Raw genomic sequence first — 27297 nt, forward strand, 5'->3', positions numbered from 1 at the left:
GCATAAATGTCTTCTTTTGAGAAGTGTCTGTTCATGTCCTTCGCCCACTTTTTGATGGGGTTGTTTTTTTTTTCTTGTAAATTTGTTGGAGTTCATTGTAGATTCTGGATATTAGCCCTTTGTCAGATGAGTAGGTTGCGAAAATTTTCTCCCATTTTGTAGGTTGCCTGTTCACTCTGATGGTAGTTTCCTTTGCTGTGCAGAAGCTCTTGAGTTTAATTAGATCCCATTTGTCAATTTTGGCTTTTGTTGCCATTGCTTTTGGTGTTTTAGACATGAAGTCCTTGCCCATGCTCATGGGTAGGAAGAATCAATATCATGAAAATGGCCATCCTTCCCAAGGTAATTTACAGATTCAATGCCATCCCCATCAAGCTACCAATGACTTTCTTCACAGAATTGGAAAAAACTACTTTAAAGTTCATATGGAACCAAAAAAGAGCCCGCATCGCCAAGTCAATCCTAAGCCAAAAGGACAAAGCTGGAGGCATCACGCTACCTGACTTCAAACTATACTACAAGGCTACAGTAACCAAAACAGCATGGTACTGGTACCAAAACAGAGATATAGATCAATGGAACAGAACAGAGCCCTCAGAAATAATGCCACATATCTACAACCATCTGATCTTTGACAAACCTGAGAAAAACAAGCAATGGGGAAAGGATTCCCTATTTAATAAATGGTGCTGGGAAAACTGGCTAGCCATATGGAGAAAGCTGAAACTGGATCCCTTCCTTACATCTTATACAAAAATCAATTCAAGATGGATTAAAGACTTAAATGTTAGACCTAAAACCATGTAACTACTCTTTTTAACATTGAGAAACTTCACTCTCAGTATCATCAATTTATTTAATTATTTGCTTAATCTTCATATACACACAGTGTAGTCTCACAGTCGCAATTTCATACCACTCTGAAAAACAAACCTTTAACCCAGAGTACAATATGTGTGGATACTTTTCCTTGTCTTTGGGCTTGGAGTAAGCGATCAAAACACTGTTTTCTTAAAGTTATTTAACTTAGTTCTATTCTTTCCCATCCCCTTCACTGTGGTTATTTATTTATAATGCAATGTACATGAAGGGTTAATATCTTAATTTATGAATATTAATTTCATATTCTGTTGCCTTACTAAATTGTTTTATGATTTGGGAATTAACAATATTAATTATTATTGATTCTTAAGTGTTTTTCAGGTATCATATCATCTATAAGTAGGGATACTTTTACCTCTTCTCTACCAATTCTAATATCTTTTATAGATTTGTTTTGTCTAATTGCATTTTTTAACACTTTCAGTAAAATAATAAATAATAATGGAGATAACTGGTATCTTCCCCTTGTTCCTGATGTGAATAGGAATGCTTCTAGTGTTGTCCAATTAAGATACTGATTTTAGCATTGAGAAATATATATTTTTAATATGTTAAAAATCACATTCAATTTCCTGAATATTCTTATAATGAGTGAATGTTGAATTTCATTAAGGCCTTTCAGCATATATGGAAAAATCGTATTGCATATGATAATAATAGATTTCCTAGTAGGAACCAAACTTGAATTTCTATAATAAATCCCACTCAGTTGTATTCATTATTTTCTTAATATGATGTATAAGACTATGCTCGCCAAAGTTTTAGTACTTTTGTATTGATATTCATGGACAATATAGGTCTATAGATTTATTTTTTTTTGAACAAAGTTTTTTAGGTTTACGTATCAACGTTATTCTGGCTCAGTAAAAGGAAACATTGTCTCTTTCATTTCCAACATTTTGCAGCAATTTGTAGAGTACTGAGATTATTTGATCTTCAAATGTTTTGTAGATTTTTACCATGACACTATCTGGGCCTGGTTGCTTTTTATGATACTCATCCTTAATAATGTTCTCTATTTCTTGTATGGAAATTGATCTCTTTAAACTTTCTCCATTAATAGAGTCAATTTTAGTATACGTGATTCCCTGGAAAATTGTCTCTTTTATCTAAATTTTCAAACTTGTATACATAGATATCTGTAGTCACTTATGCTACTTATTTCATTTTATCTTTTTTCAATAGCTAATTCTTCATGTTATTTCTTATTTTGTGTAGTTTTACCTTCTGTCTTTTGTTTTCTGATCAAGGTTACCAATGGTTTGTTTATTTTGTTAGAGTTTTTAAAAACTGAGGGTATTTATTTATAGAGTTACTGTTTTCTGATTCTCTGAGCATTAATTTTTACTTTAATCTTTATTATTTCCTCCTATATGCAATTATTTAGTTATTTAGCTAGAAATGTATTTTATTTTAATTCTTTCATTTCTCCTGACAAAAGCACTTAAATGATATACAGAAATAATGCGATGCTATTGTATCACAAACGATGGTTTTGTGAAAATTAGCCAACTGACTCTAAACTTTACTATATTCTCCTCAAATGTGAAAAAGGCCAGAAGATCAGACAGACATGTCTTAAGTTCCAAATCCACTGTTTCCTTGTTGTCTGACTTCAGCAAATATGTAATTCCCCGATTATCAGTTTCCTAATTTGTAAAACAGAAATGATAACATCTCATCTGAAGATTAAGTGAGATAATTTCTGGAAAACACCAACTCAGTGCTTAATATTGTGTATTCCATAAATGGGCCCTCTCTCTATCTTTCTGAGTTAGGGATAAAATAACTACTCTTTATTGAGCATTGTTAGAAGCATTTTGTTAGTAATACCTTATTTCTTTTTTTCACAGTCTTCTGCAGAGCATGTGCATAGCTTGCCCTTAAATATGCGTGGGTCCAAATTTTGACATGAATTCCATCCATCTGACTTGGAGCTCATGCTCTTTAAAAAAAAATCTGATGTACTTTTATTTACTTATTTTAATTGACAAATAAAGTTCGCATTCTTGATGACTAAGCTAGCCTGCCTTTGAACTGTAAGTTAAAAGATTAAGACTGCTATTCATAAGGTTTAACATGTATGAGTAATATTGCAAAAGTAATCATGAAGCTCCATTAACAGACTTGCCTTCCTTCTTTGTCCCCTTCTGCATTTCAGCACATCGTGAGTGGTGCTCTTGAGTTCCTTCAAGTGATTACTACTTAGATCTTCCCCTGGGACACCTTCTTGAAAGGACCAGCGTGCATCCACTTTGCTTAGATATAATCCCAGATTAGTGGAGGTGTTGCCAAGCAGACTTCACTTGTCTCACTAACACTGGGTAAGAGTTTGAAAACTGTATTTACTGTTTGCAGATGATATTTGATGTCATGACCTGATCTGAAATATTTCCGCTTTCTTGTAAATTGGAAAGCTATATTAACTAACTAGACACATAGCAGAAGGGAAAAAGTAGGCTAGCACAAAAAGGCAGTGAACATCGATTGAGGTGTTTATGATTAGCTAAGCATATGCTGATGTATTTGAAGATATTTTTCATACTTATGTGAAGTAGAAGGAGCTAACATTTAGTGCAAGTGGAATTTCATGACAAGCATTCTTATTTTTGAGTATAACTGAAATACAGTTGTGTGAAACCTATAATTGCTACAATTTGTGTTGTTTCTGCCACTGTAAAACCAATACCTATAAAATGGAGATGCTAACTCCTTTAAACTGGTTATGATAAAAGTGTGCCTATTGTGATTATCTATATGCAAATCCTTCCCTAACTGTGGGGTCCCCTTACATGTACTGCTAGTGCATATAAGTTTACTTCCATGTATCTTTTCCTCAAACTTAAAAGTCTTCCGTTCTAAGATATTACATTGCCAGTTTTACTCTAGTCAGGATTATTATCAAAACAGAATTGCAGCTGAGAAAAGACAATAGAGTTGAATGGAACGGCAGAATAGGAATAATTAGTGTAGGGAATCCTTGGGAGAGATTAAAAAAAAAGGGGGAGCTATGAGACTAAGAAGACTTTGTCTTAGAAGTGCATTCCAGTGACTTCTATGAGAGCAGAAGCTAAGGGATGTAAATTGGTGCTTGGGCCATGACACGGACTTATCTTGGGTGGACAGATTTTGAGAAATAAAGGTCATCCAAAGGTTTTCCCTCTCAAGCACACAGGTTATACTGCATCTCAAAGCCCTGAGATTCAAGAATGAGTCAGTATCTCTGAGACATAAATCAGAGAGATATTGAATATTAACATGGAGGACTAGGTCTCTTGAAATGCACATTTATCTAAAACGCGTAACAACTTTTGCAGTGTTTTATGGCCTGTGTAGGAAAAAGGTATCTCAAAAATGTCCTAGTGAACAAGGCTTGATAAATGAAAACTGGGAAGATTGAAGGTGTATAAATGCCCCGGGTCATAACACGATGGCTGAGAACGTGGGCTCTGGGGACAGATTGGTTTCTCTGGTCTGAATCCTGACTCTGCCACCTTTTGGCCATGACTCTTGGGGTAGTTGGGAAAATTAGATGTCTAATTTAAAGAGTGCTTAATACCAGACCTGGCACATAATATGTGTTCAATAAATAGGTATTTTATGTTAAGTGGTTGTACAAATATTTTAAAAGCTTTGTAGCCTCACCAGTGACCTTGACCTTAATACTTTTCTCTATTTTCTCTATGAGGACTTAAGTTTCTCATCTGTAAACTCTTCTACTATGTTGAATTTTCGTTAATCTCACATAGCAAATTATAGTTGAGATGACATTACTATTATTTGCAAGAGTGGATTTTTTGTTTTTAAGTCTGGCATGTTATATTTCTGAAAATAGTTGATATTTTAAATTTTGTCATCTCAAATCTGCCACTTTCTAGCATCACGATATTGGTCAAATTACCTAACTTTTCTCAATCTCTTCATCTTTGAAATGGGAACAATAGAGTATCTGTCAGAATCATTGTGGAGATTAAATAATATAACGCATAGTGCATGACAAAAAGTACCCAATACATGTTAGCTACTACTATCACTATCGCTACTGTCATCATTATAATTCTTCTTAAATGCATTCTTTTTTCTTATTATACTTTAAGTTTTAGGGTACATGTGCACAATGTGCAGGTTAGTTACATATGTACACATGTGCCATGCTGGTGCGCTGCACCCATTAACTCGTCATTTCGCATTAGGTATATCTCCCAATGCTATCCCTCCCCCCTCCCCCCACCCCACAACAGTCCCCAGGGTGTGATGTTCCCCTTCCTGTGTCCATGTGTTCAATTCCCACCTATGAGTGGAGAACATGCAGTGGTTTTTTGTTCTTGCGATAGTTTACTGAGAATGATGATTTCCAGTTTCATCCATGTCCCTACAGAGGACATGAACTCATCATTTTTTTTGGCTGCATAGTATTCCATGGTGTATATGTGCCACATTTTCTTAATCCAGTCTATCATTGTTGGACATTTGGGTTGGTTCCAAGTCTTTGCTATTGTGAATAATGCCGCAATAAACATACGTGTGCATGTGTCTTTATAGCAGCATGATTTATAGTCCTTTGGGTGTATACCCAGTAATGGGATGGCTGGGTCAAATGGAATTTCTAGTTCTAGATCCCTGAGGAATCGCCACACTGACTTCCACAAGGGTTGAACTAGTTTACAGTCCCACCAACAGTGTCAAAGTGTTCCTATTTCTCCACATCCTCTCCAGCACCTGTTGTTTCCTGACTTTTTAATGATTGCCATTCTAACTGGTGTGAGATGGTACCTCATTGTGGTTTTGATTTGCATTTCTCTGATGGCCAGCGATGATGAGCATTTTTTCATGTGTCTTTTGGCTGCAAAAACGTCTTGTTTTGAGAAGTGTCTGTTTATATCCTTCGCTCACTTTTTGAAATTTGTTTGAGATCATTGTAGATTCTGGATATTAGCCCTTTGTCAGATGAGTAGGTTGCAAAAATTTTCTCCCATTCTGTAGGTTGCCTGTTCACTCTGATGGTAGTTTCTTTTGCTGTGCAGAAGCTCTTTAGTTTAATTAGATCCCATTTGTTAATTATGGCTTTTGTTGCCATTGCTTTTGGTGTTTTAGACATGAAGTCCTTGCCCATGCCTATGTCCTGAATGGTAATGCCTAGGTTTTCTTCTAGGGTTTTTATGGTTTTAGGTCTAACGTTTAAGTCTTTAATCCATCTTGAATTAATTTTTATATAAGGTGTAAGGAAGGGATCCAGTTTCAGCTTTCTCCATATGGCTAGCCAGTTTTCCCAGCACCATTTATTAAATAGGGAATCCTTTCCCCATTGCTTGTTTTTCTCAGGTTTGTCAAAGATCAGATAGTTGTAGATATGCGGCGTTATTTCTGAGGGCTCTGTTCTGTTCCATTGATCTATATCTCTGTTTTGGTACCAGTACCATGCTGTTTTGGTTACTGTAGCCTCGTAGTATAGTTTGAAGTCAGGTAGCGTGATGCCTCCAGCTTTGTTCTTTTGGCTTAGGATTGACTTGGTGATGTGGGCTCTTTTTTGGTTCCATATGAACTTTAAAGTAGTTTTTTCCAATTCTGTGAAGAAAGTCATTGGTAGCTTGATGGGGATGGCATTGAATCTGTAAATTACCTTGGGCAGTATGGCCATTTTCACGATATTGATTCTTCCTACCCATGAGCATGGAATGTTCTTCCATTTGTTTGTATCCTCTTTTATTTCATTGAGCAGTGGTTTGCAGTTCTCCTTGAAGAGGTCCTTCACGTCCCTTGTAAGTTGGATTCCTAGGTATTTTATTCTCTTTGAAGCAATTGTGAATGGGAGTTCACTCATGATTTGGCTCTCTGTTTGTCTGTTGTTGGTGTATAAGAATGCTTGTGATTTTTGTACATTGATTTTGTATCCTGAGACTTTGCTGAAGTTGCTTATCAGCTTAAGGAGATTTTGGGCTGAGACAATGGGGTTTTCTAGATATACAATCATGTCATCTGCAAACAGGGACAATTTGACTTCCTCTTTTCCTAATTGAATACCCTTTATTTCCTTCTCCTGCCTTATTGCCCTGGCCAGAACTTCCAACACTATGTTGAATAGGAGTGGTGAGAGAGGGCATCCCTGTCTTGTGCCAGTTTTCAAAGGGAATGCTTCCAGTTTTTGCCCATTCAGTATGATATTGGCTGTGGGTTTGTCATAGATAGCTCTTATTATTTTGAGATATGTCCCATCAATACCTAATTTATTGAGAGTTTTTAGCATGAAGCGTTGTTGAATTTTGTCAAAGGCCTTTTCTGCATCTATTGAGATAATTGTGTGGTTTTTGTCTTTGGTTCTGTTTATATGCTGGATTACATTTATTGATTTGCGTATATTGAACCAGCCTTACATCCCAGGGATGAAGCCCACTTGATCGTGGTGGATAAGCTTTTTGATGTGCTGCTGGATGCATTCTTAACTACCTCTGGTATGATTGCTGATGTTGTCTGTCTTTAAATTGTGGAATTTGAAACAGGACACTTTATAGAATTTTAAATAAAATATTTATATATTGAAAATCTCAGGACACCTTTTCACTTTTGAAACCACAATTCATCATCATCTATACCCTTGTAATACAGTTTATTTAGCTTAAGCACAAATCTCATGTCAGGAAGTTACTAAATTATCTCCAAGGACAACTTCTTTTATGAACTTCCCAGGCTTGATCCTTTCCAGAGGAGATTATACAACTTCCATTTTAATTTAAAATAAATTTTAACTTATAAAGGGAAGTAACTTAAAAAAATTTATTATACTTTAAGTTCTGGGATACATGTGCAGAAAGTGCAGGTTTGTTACATAGGTATACATGTGCCGTGGTGGTTTGCTGCACCCATCAACCCATCATCTACATTAGGTATTTCTCCTAATGCTATCCCTCCCCTAGCCCCCGACCCCCCAACCGGCCCCAGTGTGTGATGTTCCCCTCCTAAAAAGGGAAGTAACATTTTAATTTGGAAAGGAAAGTAACATTTATTTAGTGCTCACCATATGCCAAACTTTATACTTTGATGATTCTTAGTATCACAATTTGGCTGGGTTACCCTTATTTATAACTTTAAACTGCTGACCCAACCTAATAAATCTTACAATTTATAAAATAAGTAATAGGGATACTACCACTATCCACAACTCACTCTGTATAACTTGTCTGGATTTGTACTCAGGCTTATCTCCATGGTTCTGCATGCTTAGAACCTAGTTCCATAATCCAAACTTTTTTTTTTTTTTTTTTGAGACGGAGTCTCGCTCTGTTGCCCAGGCTGGAGTGCAGTGGCGTGATCTTGGCTTACTGCAAGCTCCACCTCCTGGGTTCACGCCATTCTCCTGCCTCAGCCTCCCGAGTAGCTGAGACTACAGGCACCCGCCACCACGCCGGGCTAATTTTTTGTATTTTTAGTAGAGACGGAGTTTCACCGTGTTAGCCAGGATGGTCTCGATCTCCTGAGCCAGCCTCCCAAAGTGCTGGGATTACAGGCGTAAGCCACCGCGCCCGGCCCCATAATCCAAACTTAATGTTCAACTGTGATTTAGATTATATTTATCCCAGTACAATCCTGAATCTGAAATAATCCGTGAGCTTTAGGAAGCAAAAATTTTGGCTCCATCTCTCATATTCAGATCTGATATTGTTTATGCAAAGCTATTTACTAGGGTTGATAATAATGTTCTCTATGAATTGTTGTAAACAATTAAATCAAAAAATTTGTAAAGATTTTCTGTCTATTAAATATTCTTCATTTTGGGGGGTTTATTTCCAGTGTCTTTTTAAATAACTTAATTGTATAAGCAAGCAGGTATAAGAATGATATGTCAAATCTTTCAACATACATCTAGAGATTTATGGCAAATGTAGTATTAACCAAAACCAAAACAAATACATTTTCAATAGAGCTAATTTATCTCTTTATGTAATCTCAGCCTAAGCCAGATTCTTGGAAAGAATGAAGTAATTAAATTATTTCATCAAAGCATTTACAAGTAAATGCACCATATGGTCTTTCAAAGTGGGCAATGAAGTAACATTAGACCATTTGATCAAAGTTAGAAATGGCTCTTATTTAAAAGAAAGCAAAGTTTTAAAACCATTTAGTCTTAGTAGTCCAAGATATTTCCTTTCCAAATTTGAAAATGTAAGATATTTGGGATTGTTTATCCATTTAACATATTCTATTTATATTTGTAAGTATAATATTTTATAGTTCAAAAATACAAATAACATCTAATATAAAAAATCCTTGCCTACCATTAAAATGCAAGCAGAATCAAGTTCAGGGGCTCTGTTGTAGGTGATCCCAGTGTTACCATTTCTAGAAACACCCTACTGCCAAACTGGGTGTCAGAAGAGACTACCACTTTGAGTCTGTTGCATATTGCCAGGTATTGAATCTTGTGTCTTTTAAAATTCTATGGACTTGGGAAGGGAAGTAACATTTATTTAGTGCTCACCACATGCCAAGGACTTTATCTGCTCAGAAATTCTGAAGATGATGTTGTGTGGCAGGTTCAGCTATTCATTTTTACTTGTGGATAAAATGAGACTCAAGGAATTCAGTAATTTGCTCAAAGTCACACCACCAAGAGATGCAGAGAGAGAGAGAGAGAGAGAGAGAGAGAGAAAGAGAGCAGCTTAATTCACATCAGTTTAATTTCAAAGCTATCTTTCATCATTTTATCATGCTTTTCACTTCACTATTCTTTCAAAGACTCTTTGAGAACAAAAAATTCTTCCAAGTAAGAGCTAAAATGAAACCCTCTTATGTTTGATGTCTGACAAAAAATATGCAGTATCCAGTATATCAAATACTATTTAAAAAAATTCTAGATTATTATTCCTATTTCTTGATAGTCTGTAAGGACTGCTTTTCTTGTTTCTTGGAAAAGGCAGGTGTAGGGTGGGGATAGGTTTGTAGAAGCGGGAGACATAAAAGAAACACCAAATGTCTGAGTATACTCTTAGTGTACCCCAGGGTAGCTCCTGGGAAGAAATATTCTATCACTTCTCCACTACTCTGAAAGAAATTAAGTATTTGATATTGATATTAGTGGTTAATGAAAATTTAAAGTCCACTGAAACATTATGTCGTTTCATTAGATCATTACCTAGTCATTTTGGTATTGATTACTATGGTGTTCATTGATAATCCAATTGTCTTGTTTTATTAATTTGTTAAGAGGTGTTAGGAAGGCTTCAGAGACAAAAATTTCTTAGTACATAAGTGATTTTTGTTTTCTAAAGTACATGATGTATTATTAGTACCTAATATTTCTACTGAATCCTGTTTTTGCTTCATAAGAAAATAGATACTTTCCCCTCTTCTTCAGATTTTTCTTTATATATATATATATGTATATATATATTCCTCTATTCTTAAAGCAGATAGATAAAATAGCCATAATTCATAGTTCTTAGTGTGAATTGACAGGAAAGACTATGGAATTTCACTCAGGTCTAGTATTAAGTAGATTACATTTGTGAGATACTTAAGGGCTCCTTAACTCTTAAATAATATCAAAACTAGCATTATTTCATATGTAATCTCTTATTTAAGTTTCTTTGTATAACATAATTGCAAAGATTATGGTCTCGTAAATTTTCCTTATATAATTTTTGTAAAAGTCTATTATTTAGTAATAGAAGTAGTTTTAGTGCATTTCTTGGCAAATTTACTCAGAGAGAGCTGCTTAGGTGTGTCGAAACCTGAAAGTGAACATTCATCATGTTGAAGCAGGGATGATTGTCAAGCAAAGAAGACTAAAGTGGATGCACAAATATCTTCCATATTCTTATATTCACCCTAAAACTAAATCTGTTTGTGAGAGAGAAAGGGTGCTGGACTTAAGGGCAGAGAACCAAGTTACTAACTGTGATTTTAGGCAACTCAATTTCTTGGTCTCTTCAACTATAGTTTTTTGGGGTTTTTTTTTTTCTTAATAACAACAACTTACTGGGCTATTGTGGACTTTAAATGAGATAGTGTTTGTGGAAGTGTTTTTGAATGTTAAGTCTGTATAAAAATAATGCAAGTGAATGTTGCTGTTACTAAGGGTGTACAGCAATCCCCTTATCCATGCTTCCATTTTCCATGATTTCAGTTACCCATGGTAAACTGCAGTCTGAAAATATGAAATGGAAAATTCCAGAAATAAATCCTAAGTTTTAAATTGCATGCTGTTTTGAGTAGCGTGATGAAATCTCACTCTGTCCTGCTTTGTCCTTCTGGGATGTGAATCATCCTCACATGTAGCATCTTCACAGGGTCTACACTCCCCACCCATTAGTCCGTCAGTAGCCATCTCGGTTATCATATCAACTATCAAGACACCATGGTGCTTGTGTTCATATAACCCTTATTTTATAATATGTCACTAATAATATTCAACTGATAACTTAATTATCAGTTATTGTTGTTAATATCTTATTGTACCTATTTTATAAATTAAACTTTACTAAAAGTATGTATGCATAGGAAAAACATTGTGTATATAGGGTTTAGTACTATACGTGGTTTCAGGCATCAGCTGGGGGTCTTGGAAGATATCCCCCATTGATAAGAGAAGACCGATGTAACATAAAACTTTGTTATAAGAGAGTTAAGGGTTTAAATGTATAAGTCTAAAATCTTGTAATTTAAAGAATTCCAAACTTAAGCATCTTCAGTAGACTTCACATTGTATTTGTTATATCCTATGTCAAAGCATAATGTCTTCTTTCAATTTTTGTGTAAGAATTTGTGCTTTTTCATTGGCAGGACTTGTATATTCAGGGTAAATGATAAGTATTGACATTCAATATTGTATTTTTGTTAAATATTAAATCCATCTTGGATAACTGAGTCTGGAAGATTCAGAGTTCCTTGGCATTGGTTTCAGAGAAATTTTAAGTAAGGACTAATAGAATCTATAATTTTAGGGGTTCTGATGAGGTCAATTAAAATTATGAATATTTCATAATATAATTGGAAACTGGAGTGAGCTCATTATTGTGTGATCAGAAAATACAAATAATTGATAAGTAGCATCAGTTTGTCTGTATAGACTGTATTTTTTACATTTAATTTAATTCTATTTTATGTTATTCTAAGTTCCAGGATACATGTGCAGGATGTGCAGGTTAGTTGAATAGGAAAACATGTGCATGGTGGTTTGCTGCACAGATCAGCACCTTACCTAGGTATTAAGACTTGCATGCATTAACTATTTGTCTTGATGCTCTCCCTCTGGCTGCCTTCTCAACACACATATAACAGTGTGTGTTATTCCCCTCCCTGTGTCCATGTGTTCTCATTGTTCAGCTCCCACTTATAAGCAAGAATATGCAGTGTTTGGTTTTCTGATGAACTGTATTTTTTGACACCAGCAGAAAGTTTTTACATATAGATGAAAACTTGGTCCTGACTTGACTCAGTAGACTGAAAGAGTCAATAAGTCATGGGAATGGAGTCAAAACCCAGTTTTGTGTGCGTCTAAAGTCAGGGCCCTTTAGCTCTTAACTAACCTTCCGCATACATATTCTAAATGAAATCATTGATCTGCAGTGTGTTAAATGACTATTTTGTCCCCATCAGTTGGACACAGTCTCAGAGCTATATAAATTCTAAAGCACTTATATAATAAGTTATTTTCAAGGAAATTTTTAATATATGAGCAAATAACGTATTTTTGAAGGTCCACTATAATGATAGGCCATTTACATCAAATAAATGACTCTTTTAATGTCCTGATCAGTGCCTTGGTGACCTATGAAATTATTCATAGATGATCACATAGGGGAAATAGTTTATTTGCATAATGGAATCTGCAATTATACTTCTCAATCTGTGTGTAAAGAAACAAGCAGCTCCTTGCTGTAAATTTATTTAATGTCTTATTCATTCACCATCTGTCATATTTATCATCTTGCCATACAAAGAATGTACACTCCTCTGTTTACCTTTTCATCGTGAACTAGAGAGAACTGTCTGTAATCTGTTCATCTTGGTATACTTTCTCTGAGCCACAGTTCCTGATAAATAATAGGCACTCAGTAAATATTTAGGAAATGAATGCCTGAAGGATCAATATGATCAGGTACATGCCCAGGGTCATTTAACAAACCTGTGTTACAATGGATAATAAAAGGCCTTTTAAAATTTCCCAACTATTGACACTTGGTATGATTGATTTATTTACTCCAGAAGTATTACTGGATATGTACTATGTACTCAGTGCCTTTCTGGATTTTGGAAATATCTCAATAAACAAAACTGACAACAATTTTCTACTTCTAGGGATCTTACATTCCAGCTGATAAAACTGGCCAAACTTTTAAATCCTTTAAAAATAAAAATGTAATTTCTTTCCAAGAAATTATTTGTAATCATGATTTGAAAATGGATTGCCTTGACAATGGAAAATAGATGTACAGTTTCACAAAATACTCAAAGATCTACAAACTGAGACTGATTGGAATTTTTTAATGGATGCTAAAATTAGTGGTAAGATTAGTTTCTACTCAACATCCATTATTATCTTAAATACAGCAGAGAGATAAAAACTATGATTCACTCTGTTTTAAAATATGTGGTGTTTCAAATGCCACTGATAATTTTTTAAAAGCGAAACAGAAGTGAAGGGAAATGTTGAGACAATATGGAAAAAAAATGACCCCTGACAAAGACTTATGTGGAAAGAACATTGTAAAATACACCACTGAAATAGCTGAAATTTCATTTCAGCTGTGAAAGTATGAAATAAAAAAACTAAAATGGCTCCAGTATAAGACTAGCAGTTTGATTAAAATATTCCAATACTGCCAGTAATATTCTCAGTGATGTTTATGAGAAAATTATGACTTTATATATGTATCTGTGTATTTTTTTGATTTGGGCTGGTTAATTATTTTTCTTATTCATCGGAATTGACAATTGGCTCCCGACACACAACTCTTGAGGAGATTTGTATGATTTTTATAGAATACTAGAGCTAAAATATTTCTCTCTAAAATGTCATACATTTGTAAATTGTTCTTACGATCTTTTTAAGGATATGAACTATAATTGTTTTAAAAAGCCATCTCTTTGTCGGACACAGTGGCTCACACCTGTAATCCCAGCACTTTGAAAGGCTGAGGCAGGTGAATCATTTAAGATCAGTTCCAGACCAGCCTAAGCAGCATGGCGACCTCGTCGCTACAAAAAGTAGGAAAAATTAGCCGAGCATGGTGGCATGCACCTGTAGTCCCAGCTACTCTGGAAGCTGAGGTGGGAGGATCACCTGAACCTGGGAGACAGAGGTTACAGTGAGCCAAGATTGCGCCACTGTACTCCAACTTGGGTGACAAAGTGAGACCCCATCTCAAAAAAAAAAAAAAAAAAAGCCAACTCTTGGCCTATCAATGTATCAACTGACCTACACTACTTTTGCTCTTTTTTTTTTTTCTTTTTTCTTTTTTTTAAGACAGAGTCACACTCTGTTGCCCAGGCTGGAGTACAGTAGCACAATCTCGGCTCACTGCAAGCTCCGCCTCCCGGGTTCACGCCATTCTCCTACCTCAGCCTCCGGAGTAGCTGGAACTACAGGCCCCACCACCACGCACGGCTAAGTTATTTTTGTATTTTTAGTAGAGACGGGGTTTCACTGTGTTAGCCAGGATGGTCTCGATCTCCTGACCTCGTGATCCGCCTGCCTCTAGATACCGTGATGCTAACATAAGCTAGATTAGATCTTATCCTCAAGGAGTTTACACTCTAATAGGAGAGAGACTCAATTCTATAAGCCTCTACAACAAACTAGAAAAGTTTTATTCATTGAAGCTCCTTTGTTCAATACATGTCCATATCAACTGTTAATATTAAAATGCCATCTCTTAATTAAAGTAGAGTGGATGTTAGGCTTTGAATTAGCCACTGACCCAGCCCCTTACATGAGATAAGATTAGATGCCACAGGACCATTTTGATAGAAGGAACAGCAGCTTTGGTGAAGGGCATTTACTGGGAGGGCACACTAGTATATTATGTAGGTATGTCACAGGAGCTCATCCTGGCCTACAAGTAGCCATTACTCTCCTTAGCTGCCAGCATCTTTGCGCCTCATTGCCTCTCTTTCATTCTTTCTTCGAATTCACTTGTCTGTATTTTTCTACCTTCAGATCAGCTTCTTCCACAATTGTATGTGGCCAGCACAGTGGTCCTCAAAGTGTTGTTTCCACAGACTTTCCAGATCAGCTGTCTAGAGCTAACAGAGTCCACCTCTGTGGACCACATTAGATTTCTGGGAATAATATGATTGGTCAACCTCAAATTATTCACTTACAGCCCAATAAGCAGTAGTTAGAAGAATGGAGTTGTATGGTGCATATATAACTTTTTCTGTGCCAATGGGCAGCAAAAGTACCTATGAATGGTGTGTGGGTCAGGAGGGCATCATCGGCACCTGCACTGTAATAGACGTATTGCAGTGTGCTAATAGTGATAACAGGCAGATTGGCATTGATAGTATATTTTGCTGCTTCTTGTGTGATAAATTGAAGCTTGTATTTTGATATATCAATTTGTGCCCCAAGTGGCAATGGAAATCAACCAATAGTCTTGTCTTTCTAAATCATAAAAATGTCACAAATAATTCATGGCACGTATTTCATATGCACACTTTAAATACCTGAATATGATAAATTGCTGATATCATTTTCAATTTCAAAAGCCCAGTAGAGTGCACACTTTTTTTTCTAACGCAGTCTTTGAATTCTGTGACATTGCTGATTGCTCCTTTAAAACACATTTTGCACCAAACATTTTAGAATATTTGATTCCTGAGGACTTAAAACAGGACATATGTAATTTTATTTTTCTTTTTTTACATTCTCAGGTTTAGTGCATAAGCTTGGATGTGAAGCCCTGGAGTTAGCCACTTTGCTTTGAAAGAGGACCTTGTTTCCTCCAGACAGTACTGTCTTATGTTTCCTTCCTTTTCCAGAGCCAGGTGAAACCACAGGACTTCCCATTGCAGTTAAAGTAATCTGAATTTTCAACTGACTGGTCAACCTAAAAATTCAAGTCCTGATAAAACAAGCTTAAGCAGTATGATGAGATTTCTTGGCTTTTTGAACTATTAAATTATGTATTCACCAATTTTTATTACTGATATTGTGCAAGGCACTGAGTTAATTCCAGAGGACCTAGGAATGATCCTTGTCTTTTCTCTGGTGTAGTGGATCATGCTGTGGAAGGTGGGAGGGGAGGTTAAAAACAGCTTTATGATTGGCTGTACTTTTATCATTTAGTCCACTGTTTCTGCTTATTCTTTGGGATGGCTTTGATGCCAACCACATAAATGTCTTTATTTCTATTCTGGACATTCTCACCCATAAGAAATATGCTCTCATTGGGATAATTGTTTATTGCTCAGTCAACTGTTTTTAATTGTGATGAATTAACTGCTCGCTGCCTTATTGTGTCTTTCTGCAGCCATTTGACCTATAATTCATAAAGAGAGAGATTCTTGAACCAACAATTTGTTTTTAATAGTATTAGTGTCACAATACAGCTATTGCATGAAATGATGTATACATTCACATTCAGTATTAACAATTGTTCAAAGCCAGATGTAAACACTACTAAGCTTGTTAAGATTTCTCTTGGCTTTCTTCACTGTACCTTTTATTTTCTCCAAAGACTTGAAGAACCATTAGGGTGCATTACTATAGTCATTATTTCTATAATTTAAATAAAGTCAAACTCAAAGGAATATATTGCTTCTATTTAAAATCATTCTTAAAACAGATGCAGGTGGAGGTAGGTTTGAGGTTGAGTAGTGGTATTAGTGTTGTAGCAGCCACTGTTGTTTCAAACCTCTTCCCACCCTGCCCTAAGAAGATCAGAAACCTCTCCTCTCTCTTGCATTTTGTATTCCTGTACAGTTGATCCCTCAGTAGAATGCCAAAGTTCATTTGCATGACATGTTGTTGCTGAAGACACATGACCCATCCCTAAACTCAGACTAGGACATTTTTACAAATACTTTTGCAAATTGAAGTCAGGAATCTTCCAGCCATCATTAGGGCTGTAGGATTTCAGTTTGCTGTGGCAATACAGAGATACTTCTGCAGTACCAGGAAGGAAATTCATGCTAATTTACAGATTTCCTGTTGCCCAATCAAGAAGTTGAGTTATCCCATTTCTTTTGACACTAAAGTATTATCACAAAAAAAAATCGAAGTACTTACTTTGTCATAGAGACTAGACTAACATATGAAATAGACTGAGGTGAGGGGTGTTTTTTTTTGTTTGTTTGTTTTTTTGATGGAGTTTCAATCTTGTTGCCCAGGCTGGAGTGCAATGACACGATCTCGGCTCACCGCAACCTCTGCCTCCCGGGTTCAAGCAAGTCTCCTGCCTCAGCTTCCCACGTACCTGGGATTATAGGCATGTGCCACCACCCCCAGCTAATTTTGTGTTTTTAGTAGAGACAGGATTTCCCCATGTTGAACAGTCACGCTGGTCTCGAACTCCCAGCCTCAGGTGATCCACCTGCCTCGGCCTCCCAAAGTGCTGGGATTACAGGCATGAGCCACCACACCTGGCCTGAGGTGAGGGTCTTTTATCGGCCTGTTCATTTAGTTAAGCATTCAGTTAAAAATATGGCCGGGTGCAGTGGCTCACACCTGTGGTCCCAGCACTTTGGGAGGCCGAGGCGGGTGGATCATGAGGTTAGGAGATAGAGACCATCCTGGATAACATGGTGAAACCCTGAAAATAGCCACGCGTGGTGGCTATATAATATATATATTATACAAATATATATATATTTTTTTGAGTGCCTTTCATACATGCATGGCACTGATACCAGGTTCCAAAGAAAATGCTTCTTTTTTTTTAATCTAAAGATATGGTCCATTATGAAAAATGACCACGAATTATTTCTCTCTCTGTATTGATAGTGACATTATAGGTCTTCCTATCCAAAAGTGGGTTGCTTTGGCCACTGAAACAGTTGCAAAAATGATTTGAGTAGAATCGTGAAAAGCACTTGTATAGTAGAGCTTACCCTCTGGATGCTTTTAGTACCCAGTACCCATGGGAAGCACAGGCTAGCCTGCTAGATGATGAACACAGTGTGACCCAGTCACCAGCCAACTGCCAAACCCATGAGTGAGGCCATCTGGGATGAGCAGCCCCTGGCTGACTCTCAAACTGGCTTCAAATGCATAAGCTGACCTAGCGAGATCAGCAGAACCCAACCAGGCCAGACAAACTGCTCAGCAGAATCGTGAGCTAAGTAAATGATCGCAGTTTTTAGCCATTGAATTTTGGAGTCATTTATTAAACATCAATGGTTAACTGATTTGAGAGATGCAAGTAGCGCACCTATGAAACAGTTACACACGAAAGCAGGATAATATGTAGCTAAATATCACCAAGATTAGATTGCCAGAACTTGCTGACAAAGAAACTTTTATAAAGATGAGAATTGAGGGAGAAGAGTTTAGTTTTAAGCTCGATTTTTTAAAATAAATAGAATTTGGGTAAATACAGGTAGGCAGAAATAACATTTATAGGTAAATAAGACATTAGTTAATTTCAGCATAGCTGAGAGGCCAGAAGGAAAATGGGGCTTAAATGTAAAATCACACTTTGAAATCAATTTGGAGGAATATGTCAAGTGATGTGAAGTATGGCACCATTTGGTACATTAGATGACTAACTTTACCTCCAACCCAGGCCATTTGAGGAGTCAGCCCCAGAAACAAATGTGAAATATTCAAATATCTCTGCCCTTTATATTGGTCCATTCTGCTTCTAGTTTTAAGTCCACATCAAAAGAAGAGTTGAATTGTTTTGGCATCTTTGGATGAGGCCTAAGGAATGCAGTTTTGGAAATGAAAGTATTTCTTGTTTTTACTGATCTTTACTATCATTAACGTGTTTTTATTTTACTAAATTTACTAGTTAAGAATCAGTTTATTTAAAAAAAAAAACCTTGCTATTACTCTTTTAAAAAAATCTCTTTTATCTCATAATGCACAAAATATTATTCCTCTTTACTGAAATAATAAACCCATAATTTTACTTTCAGATATGACAAGATTGAGCCAAATTGAGCATGTTGTAACTAATTACTAATCATGATTTGTCTGATCAAAATTGTCATACCGTATCTTGTTAACCGTACATGTATATGAACTAAAGTTTCGATTAATATGATTTTCCTCACCACTGGATTCACAGTGTGCTGGTTAACTCCTACTCCCCATTCCAATCATGGTCAAAGAATCCATCCTCAAGAAAGCCTTATTTACAGCCTCAGCTGATTTCCACTTTATTATTGGTTTCCATAGAGCTGGGCTCACTTTCTTTATGTGACTTCTTTTAGTGCATATTTGCACTTTCCTGGAGTGATGCCTGTCATCCCCATTGAATTGTAAGCTCCTTGAGAGCAAGGACCAAATATCTTTAGGCTCAGCATTTCCTTCTCAGCATAAAGCTTAGTGTCTGACATCTTGTATACATTGAACAAATATTTGTTGAGAGAATGAATGAATAAAGTGATAACACTTTTGCATGCTTGCAGTCTGAGTTTAAATGCTAATAATGGAAAGTACTCAGGTGAATTTATTCCAGGCAGTGGCAATAGCTGAGGCTCTAGATGAGAAAGAATTTAATAGAATCAAGAAACCAAAAGACCAGGAGGAGCCAAAGTGTGGTGGTCCACAAGGAGAAATAGGCTTAGAGAGGAAGTAGGGCACCAGTCATCTAGGGTCTTTTGGTCATGGGAAGGAATTTACATTTTGTTTGAAGTACAATGGGAAGGGACCAGAGGACTTAAAGCAGGGTCATAATGTCATATATGTTAAGATCATCCTTGCTGCTGGTACAAGAAATGGCATGAAGGTGGTTTACAGAGGGAGCTAAGAGGTAGGTCAAGAGCTCTAGAGTCATGAAGATCTTGACCTCTTTTAGGTTTGTACTGTGGATATGGAGACAGGTAAATGAGTTTTTTGTGTTTTCTGAAGAATTACTAGGATCCCCTTGATGGGTAGGAGAAAAGAGGAATGGAGTTATTTCCTAAGTTTCTGTCCTGAGCGCTGTCTTGTGTCCCATTCACTGACACATAGAGAGCTCAAGAATGGGAGTGATGCACTGGTGGAGGGGTGGAGAAAACACAATGAAAATTGGTGTGTCACACAAGCAGTGATCAAAAGAGAGCTAGGATGGCTTTGTTAATGTCAAATGAAGTAGATCTTAGACAAGGAATATTACTGGGGAAAATAGGAACATTTTGTAATAATAAAGAGATCAGTTTATCAAGAGGACATTACAGTCCTAAATGTTTCTGCACCTAATGACAGAGCCTCACATCATAAGAAGCAAAACTTGATAGAGCTACAAAGAAAAAGAGACAAATCCACAACTACAGTTAGATATTTCAACACTCTACTCCCAGTAACTGATAGGACAAGCAGAGAAAATTGGAAAGAGTGTAGAAGACTTGAACAGACTATCATCTAACATGATTTGCTTGAATATTTGTCTCATCAACAGAAAATACACATCAAGAACATAACCCAGAAGAGATCACATGCTGAGCCATAAGACAAATCTTAATGAATTAAAGAGGATTGAAATCATGTGAAGTATAATCTCTGACCACAAAGAAATTAAACTATAAATCAATAACAAAAGAGTATCTTGAAATTTGGCAACTATTTAAAAACAAAAGAACATATTTGTATATAACCCACATTTCAAAGAAGAAATCACAAGAGAAATTAGAAAATATTTTGAACTGACTGAAAATGAAGTTACCATGGAACAAAATGGGTAAAAAACAGCTAAACAATAATTACAGAAATATTTTTGCACTAATTGCTTATATTAGAAAAGAAGAAAATATCAAATCAATGGTCTAGGTTTCTATCTAAAGAGACTATACGGCAAGAAAAGAAAATTAAAACCAAAGCAAACAGAAAAAAGGAAATAGTGAGTATAAGTCAAGAACTTAATTAAATAGAAACAGAAGAACAGTAAAAAATAAATTTAAAGAAAACAAAAGGCAGTTCTTGGAAAACATTAATAAAATTGACAAATCCTTAGCCAGTCCCATCAGAAAATAAAGAGAGAATACAAATTAATAATATCAAGAAAAATATATGAGTATCACTACAGATTCTACAGAAATGAAAGGATGGTAAAGAAGATGAGTGAGCATCTTTAAGCCAATAAAATTGACAACTAAGATGAAATGCAAAATGTTTTTGAAAAACACAAACTATCAAAGTTCTATCAAGAAGAAAGTGGTAAATGTCAAAAAGCTGAATGTCTATCAAAGATTTGAATCTATTGTTTAAAATATCAAAAAAAAAAATTCAAACCCAGGTGGCTTCACTGATGATTTCTGTGAAACACTCAGGCAAGAAATATTTCCAATTCTATAGGAACCCTTCCAGAAAATAGAAGAGGTAATTCTCCAAACTTCATTTTATGGGGTCAGCAATATCCTGTTACCAAAACCAAAGACATTATAACAAAAGAAAACTGAAGACCAATATCTCTCATGAACATTAATTGCATTTCTCTATACTAACACCAATCACTAAAAATTGAAATTTTAACAATGTAATTAATAATAGCATAAAAGCATTAAAGACAGAAATAAATGTAACCCATGTTTTCAAAATCTATAGACTGAAAACATAACCAAGAAATTTAAAAAGAACTCAGTGATGGAGAGATATTCCCTTTTCACAGATTAGATAACTCAACCGTGTTGAGATATTATTTTCAAAGTGATTGATAGTTTCAATGTAATCCTAGTGAAAATCCTATAAAACATTTTAGTAGATTGACCACTTAATTCTGAAAAGTACATGAGACTGCAAAAAACAGAGTAATTAAACAAAATTTTAAACAGAAAACAAAGCTGGAGAACTTACAATATTTGATTTCAAGTCATACTGTACTGCTAAAATAGTCAAGATAGTGTGATATTGAAATAAGAATACATATTAGATCATTAGAAAAAATAAAAAATTCAGAAATATGGTTAATTGGCTTTTAACAAAGGACCCAAGGTAATTCAATGTAGAAATGCTCGTTTTTTCAAAAAATGATGCTGGAACAATTGGAAATCCTTGTGGAAAAAGTAAACCTCAGCCTCACATCCTTCATATAAAACAATTCAAACTGGTTTATAGAGCTATAAACTATGTAGAGAGCAGTGAACTATAAAATGTAGAAAAAAATACGAATATCTTTGTGACTTTCAGTGAGGCAAAAAGCGCAAGTCATAAAAGAAAATGTTGATACATTGGACATTTTAAAATTAAAATATTTGTTCTTCACAATATACTACTTACAAAATTAAAAGACAAGCTACAGATTGGGAGACTATATTTGAAGAGCATATGTGATAAGAAATTTATATCTAGTAGATATAAGAACTCTTATGACTTAATAAGGCAACCTGATTTTTATTAAAAATACATGCAGTTTATTTGAAGAGAGACTTCACAGGAGAAGACAAATGAATGCCAAATAAGTACCTAAGTAGATGCTCAACATCGTTAGCAATTAGAGAAATGCAAATGGAAATCACAATGAGACACTACTTCACACTGACTGGGGTGGCTAAGATGAAAAGGTCTGGCAATAATAAATGATAGTGAGGATGCAAAGCAATTGGAAACATACGTTACTGGTAGAAATGCACAATGGTACAACTTATTGGAAAATAGTTTTACAGCTTCTTAATAAGGAAAGTAGACCCTATATGGCCCAGTAATCTCACTACTAGGTATCTCTCCAAGAGAAATGAAAACATACGTTTATGCAAAGACTTGTTTTCAAATGTTCTTGCAAGCTTTGTTTATAACAGTCAAAAACTGGAAACAACTCTAAGTGCCCATCAGCTGATGAATAGGCAAGCAAATTATGGAATACAGATACAATGGAACACTATCCATTATGAAAAGGGACAGATTATTGACTCATACAACAACATGGATGCATTTCAAAATCATTTTACTAAGTGAAAAAAGATGTAAGGAACGAAAAAATTTTCTTTTTTCTTTAGTTCATTGTCTGAGCCCTTGTAAATTAGACTGACAAAACACAGCTTAAAGAGAGAAAGAGCGGGGAAAAAAAACAAGTTTATTAACATATGCGTTGCTCATATACTTGGGAGTTCTCAGTGATGAGTAACTCAAGAGGTGATTGAATTTGGGGTCTAAATATCTAACTTAGTAGGGGAAGGGGGGAGGAAAGAAAGGGCCCTTTTGGAAAAGAAAATTATTTTGGAAAGATAAATGAGCTCTTAAGAAAATAGATAAGAGATGGTAGTTGCTCTGGGGTAGGGGATTTATGACAATTCAGTCTTTTTGTATTATATTAGGAGGCTCTGCTTTAAGGCAGATAAGGGATTTCAGGAACTCAAATGTCTTCAGCTCAAAATAATTTTTGTGCTAATATGACACATGTCAGCGTGGTATGTACTGATTCCCATCAAAGCAAAACACAAACATTGCATCCTGTACGATTCTATTGATATGAAATTCTAGAAAAGAAAAACTATAATGACAGAAAGCAGAACAATGGTTTTCAGGAGCTGGAAGTGGGGTGACACTATTGAATACTAATGGATGCAAGAGAGCTTTCACAAAAATATTCTATATTCTGAGTATAAAACCTGAGTACATCTGGAGTGTACCCATTATATAAGAGTATATGTTACAAATTAAGATGTATGTGCACAATTGATAAATTTTATTGTGTGCAACATACATTTCAATAGAATAAGTTTATATAATTCATACAGAAATATTTGATCTTCTACAGAGACCTCAAAGCTTGATCCATTATACTTCAATATTGAATAATTTCTAATTCTACTAAAATTGATTTTTTAAATTCTAGAATCTAAAAGCTCTTGATTACTTATAACTTCATTAAGTGAAAAACATTGAGCAAGTATAATCGCTTCTTTTAAATTTAAATTTTTATTTTAATTGGCACATAATCAATATATTTAGGGATGTAATGTGATGTTTTGATATATGTGTACCTTGTGTAATGATTAAGTTAAGCTAATTAACATATCCATTACCTCACATACTATCTTTTCTTTGTAATGAGAACATTTAAAATCTACCATGTTAACAGTTTGGAAATACACAATACATTATTATTAATTATGGTCAACATGCTGTGCAGTACATCTCAAAAACTTATTTCTATGTCTAACCGAAAATTTGTATTCTTTCATTAACATTTTTTTCATTCCTTCATTCCCACCCCCATGCCTTTGGTGACCACCATTCTACTCTGTATTTCTATAAATGTGACTTTAGGTCCAGGGGTACATGTGCAGCTTTGTCATATAGGTAAACTGTGCATCACAGAGGTTTGGTGTATGGATAATTTTGTCAGCTGGGTAATAAGTATAGTACTCAATAGGTGTTTTTTCTGATTCTCTACCTTCTCCTACCCTTCACCCTCAAGTAGGCCCACTGTCTGTTGTTCTCCTAGTAACTATGTGTTCTCATTGTTTAGCTCCATTTATAAGTGAGAACATGCAGTATTTGGTTTTCTGTCCCTGTGTTAGTTTGCTTGGGATAATGGTCTCCCGTGGATGCAGCACCATCCTTGTTGCTGCAAAGGACATGAGCTCATTCCTTTTTTATGGCTGCATATTATTCCATAGTGTATATGTACCACATTTTCCTTATCCAGTCTACTATTGATGTGCATTTAGTTTGATTCTATGCCTTTGCTATTGTGAATATTGCTGCAATGAACATATGTGTGCATATGTATTTATGATAGAACAATTTACATTCCTTTGGGTATATATCCAATAATGGGATTTCTGGGTTGAATGCTAATTATGTGTTCAGTTCTTTCAGGATATGCCACACTGCTTTCCACAATGACTGAACTAATTTACACTCCTTGTATGTAAGTGTATAAGTGTTCCTTTTTCTCCACAAACTTGCCAGGATCTGTTACTTTTATTGTCTTTTTAATAATAGACATTCTGACATCTGTGAGACAGTATCTCATCATGGTTTTGATTTGCACTTGTGTAATGATTAACGATGTTAGCATTTTTTCATATGTGTATTGGCTGCATGTGTGTCTTTTTAAAGTGTTTGTTCATATTCTTTGTCCACTTTTGCTTGTTTTTTGCTTATAAATTTGTTGATTTCTTATAGATTCTGGATATTAGATCTTCATGGGATCCATAGTTTGCAAATATTTTCTCCCATTATGTAGGTTGTCTCTTTACTGTGTTGATAGTTTCTTTGTAATGTAGAAACTCTTTAGTTTAATTAAATCCCATTTATCAATTTTTGTTTTTGTTGCAATTGTTTTCGTCATCTTCATCATGAAATCTTTGCCAAGTTCTATGTTTAGAATGGTGTTTCCTAGGTTATCTTCCAGGGTTTTTATAGTTTTAGGTTTTACATTTAAGTCTTTAATCCATCTTGCATTTATTTTTGTATGTGGTGTAAGGTAGGGGTTCAGTTTCAATCTAATGCATATGGCTAGCCAGTTATCCTAACACTTTTTGAATGGAGGATCCTTTCCCAATTGCTTGTTTTTGTTAGCCTTGTCAAAGATCAGATATTTGTAGGTGTGTGGCATTCTTTCTGTGCTCCCCATTCTATTGCATTGGTCTATGTGTCTATTTTTGTACCAGTACCATGCTGTTTTGGTTACTCTAGCCCTATAGTATAGTTTGAAGTTGGGTAATATGATACCTCCATCTTTGTTTATTTTGCTTAGGATTGCCTTGGCTGTTTGGGCTTTTTGTTTGTTTGTTTCATATGAATTTTTAAATAGTTTTTTTTAGTTGTGTGAAGAATGTCATTGGTACTTTGATAGGAATAGCATTGAATCTGCAAATTGCTTTTGGCCATATGGCCATTTTAATGATATTGATTTTTCCTATCCATTAGCATGGGATGTTTTTTCATTTGTTTGTATCATCTCTGATTTCTTTCAGCAGTATTTTATAATTATCATTCTATAGATCTTTCACCTCCATGGTTAGGTGTAGTACTAGGTATTTTATTCATTTTGTGACAATTATAAATGGGATTGTGTTCCTGATTTGGCTCTCAGCTTGGCTGTTGGTGTATAGGAATGCTAGTGATTTTTATAGATGGATTTAGTTTCCTGAAACTTTGCTAAAGTTGTATATCAGATCAAGGAGCTTTTGGGCCAAGACTATGGGTTTTTCTAGATATAGAATCATGTTATCTGCAAACAGGGATAGTTTGACTTTCTGTCTTCCTATTTGGATTTTTTTTCTTTCTCTTGCCTGATTGTGCTTGCTGGGACTGCCAATACCATGTTGAATAGGAGTAGTAAGAAAGGGGATCCTTGCCTTGTGCCAGTATTCAAAGAGAAAGCTTCCAGCTTTTGCCCATTCAGTATGATATTGTCTGTGGGTTTGTCATAGATGGCTCTTAATATTTTGAAATATGTTCCTTCAATGCCTAGTTTATTGATGGTTTTAATATGAAAGGATGTTGAATTTCATCAAAAGCCTTTCTGCATCAATTAAGATAATCATGGGGTTTTTGTTTTTACTTGTTTATGTGATTAATCACATTTATTGATTTGTGTATGTTGAACCAACCTTGCTTCCCAGGGATAAAGCCTACTTGATTACAGGGGAATTAGCTTTTTGATGTGCTGCTGGATTTGATTTGGTAGTATTTTGTTGAGGATTTTTGCACCTATGTTCATCAAGATTATTGCCTGAAGTGTTTTTGTTGTTGTGTCTCTGCCAGGTTTTGGTATCTGGATGATACTGGCCTGATAGGATGAGTTGGGGAGGAGTCCCTGTTCCTCAATTTTTTGGAATAGTTTTAATGGGAATGGCACCAACTCCTGTTTATACATCTGATAGAATTTGACTGTGAATCCATCCTGGCCTTGGGCTTTTTCTTGGTTGGTAGGCTTTTATGACTGATTCAATGTCAGAGTTCATTATTGGTCTATTCAAGGATTCAATGTTTCCATGGTTCAGTCATACGAGATTGTATGTGTCCAAGAATTTATCGATTTCTTCTAAATTTTTTAGTTGCTGTGCATAAAGCTGTTTATAGTAGTCTCTGAGTGTTGGTTGTATTTCTGTGCGGTCAGTGGTAACATCTTGTTTGTCATTTCTAATTGTGTTTACTTGGATCTTATCCTTTTTTTCTTTATATGTCTAGTTAGTGGTCTAACTAATTTTTTTCAAAGAACCAACTCATGAATTCATTGATCTTTTGTATGGTTTTTCAATCTTAATTTCCTTCAGTTTCACTCTGATTTTGTATTTCTTGTCCTCTGCTTCCTTTGGGGTTGGTTTGCTCTTGCTTCTCTAGTTCTTCCAGTTGTTATGTTAGGTGGTTAATTTCAAATC

General features: G+C 35.3%; 1 protein-coding gene across 5 annotated transcripts in view; it reads left to right on the forward strand.

Annotated features, from left to right (window-relative positions):
• The window catches only part of DLGAP1 (DLG associated protein 1), a 977987-nt gene that overhangs the window by 107184 nt on the left and 843506 nt on the right, over positions 1-27297 (forward strand). For all 5 annotated transcript variants that reach the window (XM_063653448.1, XM_054461416.2, XM_054461415.2 and 2 more), the window contains one exon: positions 3044-3206. The gene's annotated coding sequence lies outside the window, so the exon portion shown is untranslated. The remainder of the gene's footprint in view (positions 1-3043; positions 3207-27297) is intronic.

This window comes from Pongo pygmaeus, chromosome 17 (genome assembly GCF_028885625.2).
Source record: "Pongo pygmaeus isolate AG05252 chromosome 17, NHGRI_mPonPyg2-v2.0_pri, whole genome shotgun sequence".
Classification (NCBI taxonomy): domain Eukaryota; kingdom Metazoa; phylum Chordata; class Mammalia; order Primates; family Hominidae; genus Pongo; species Pongo pygmaeus.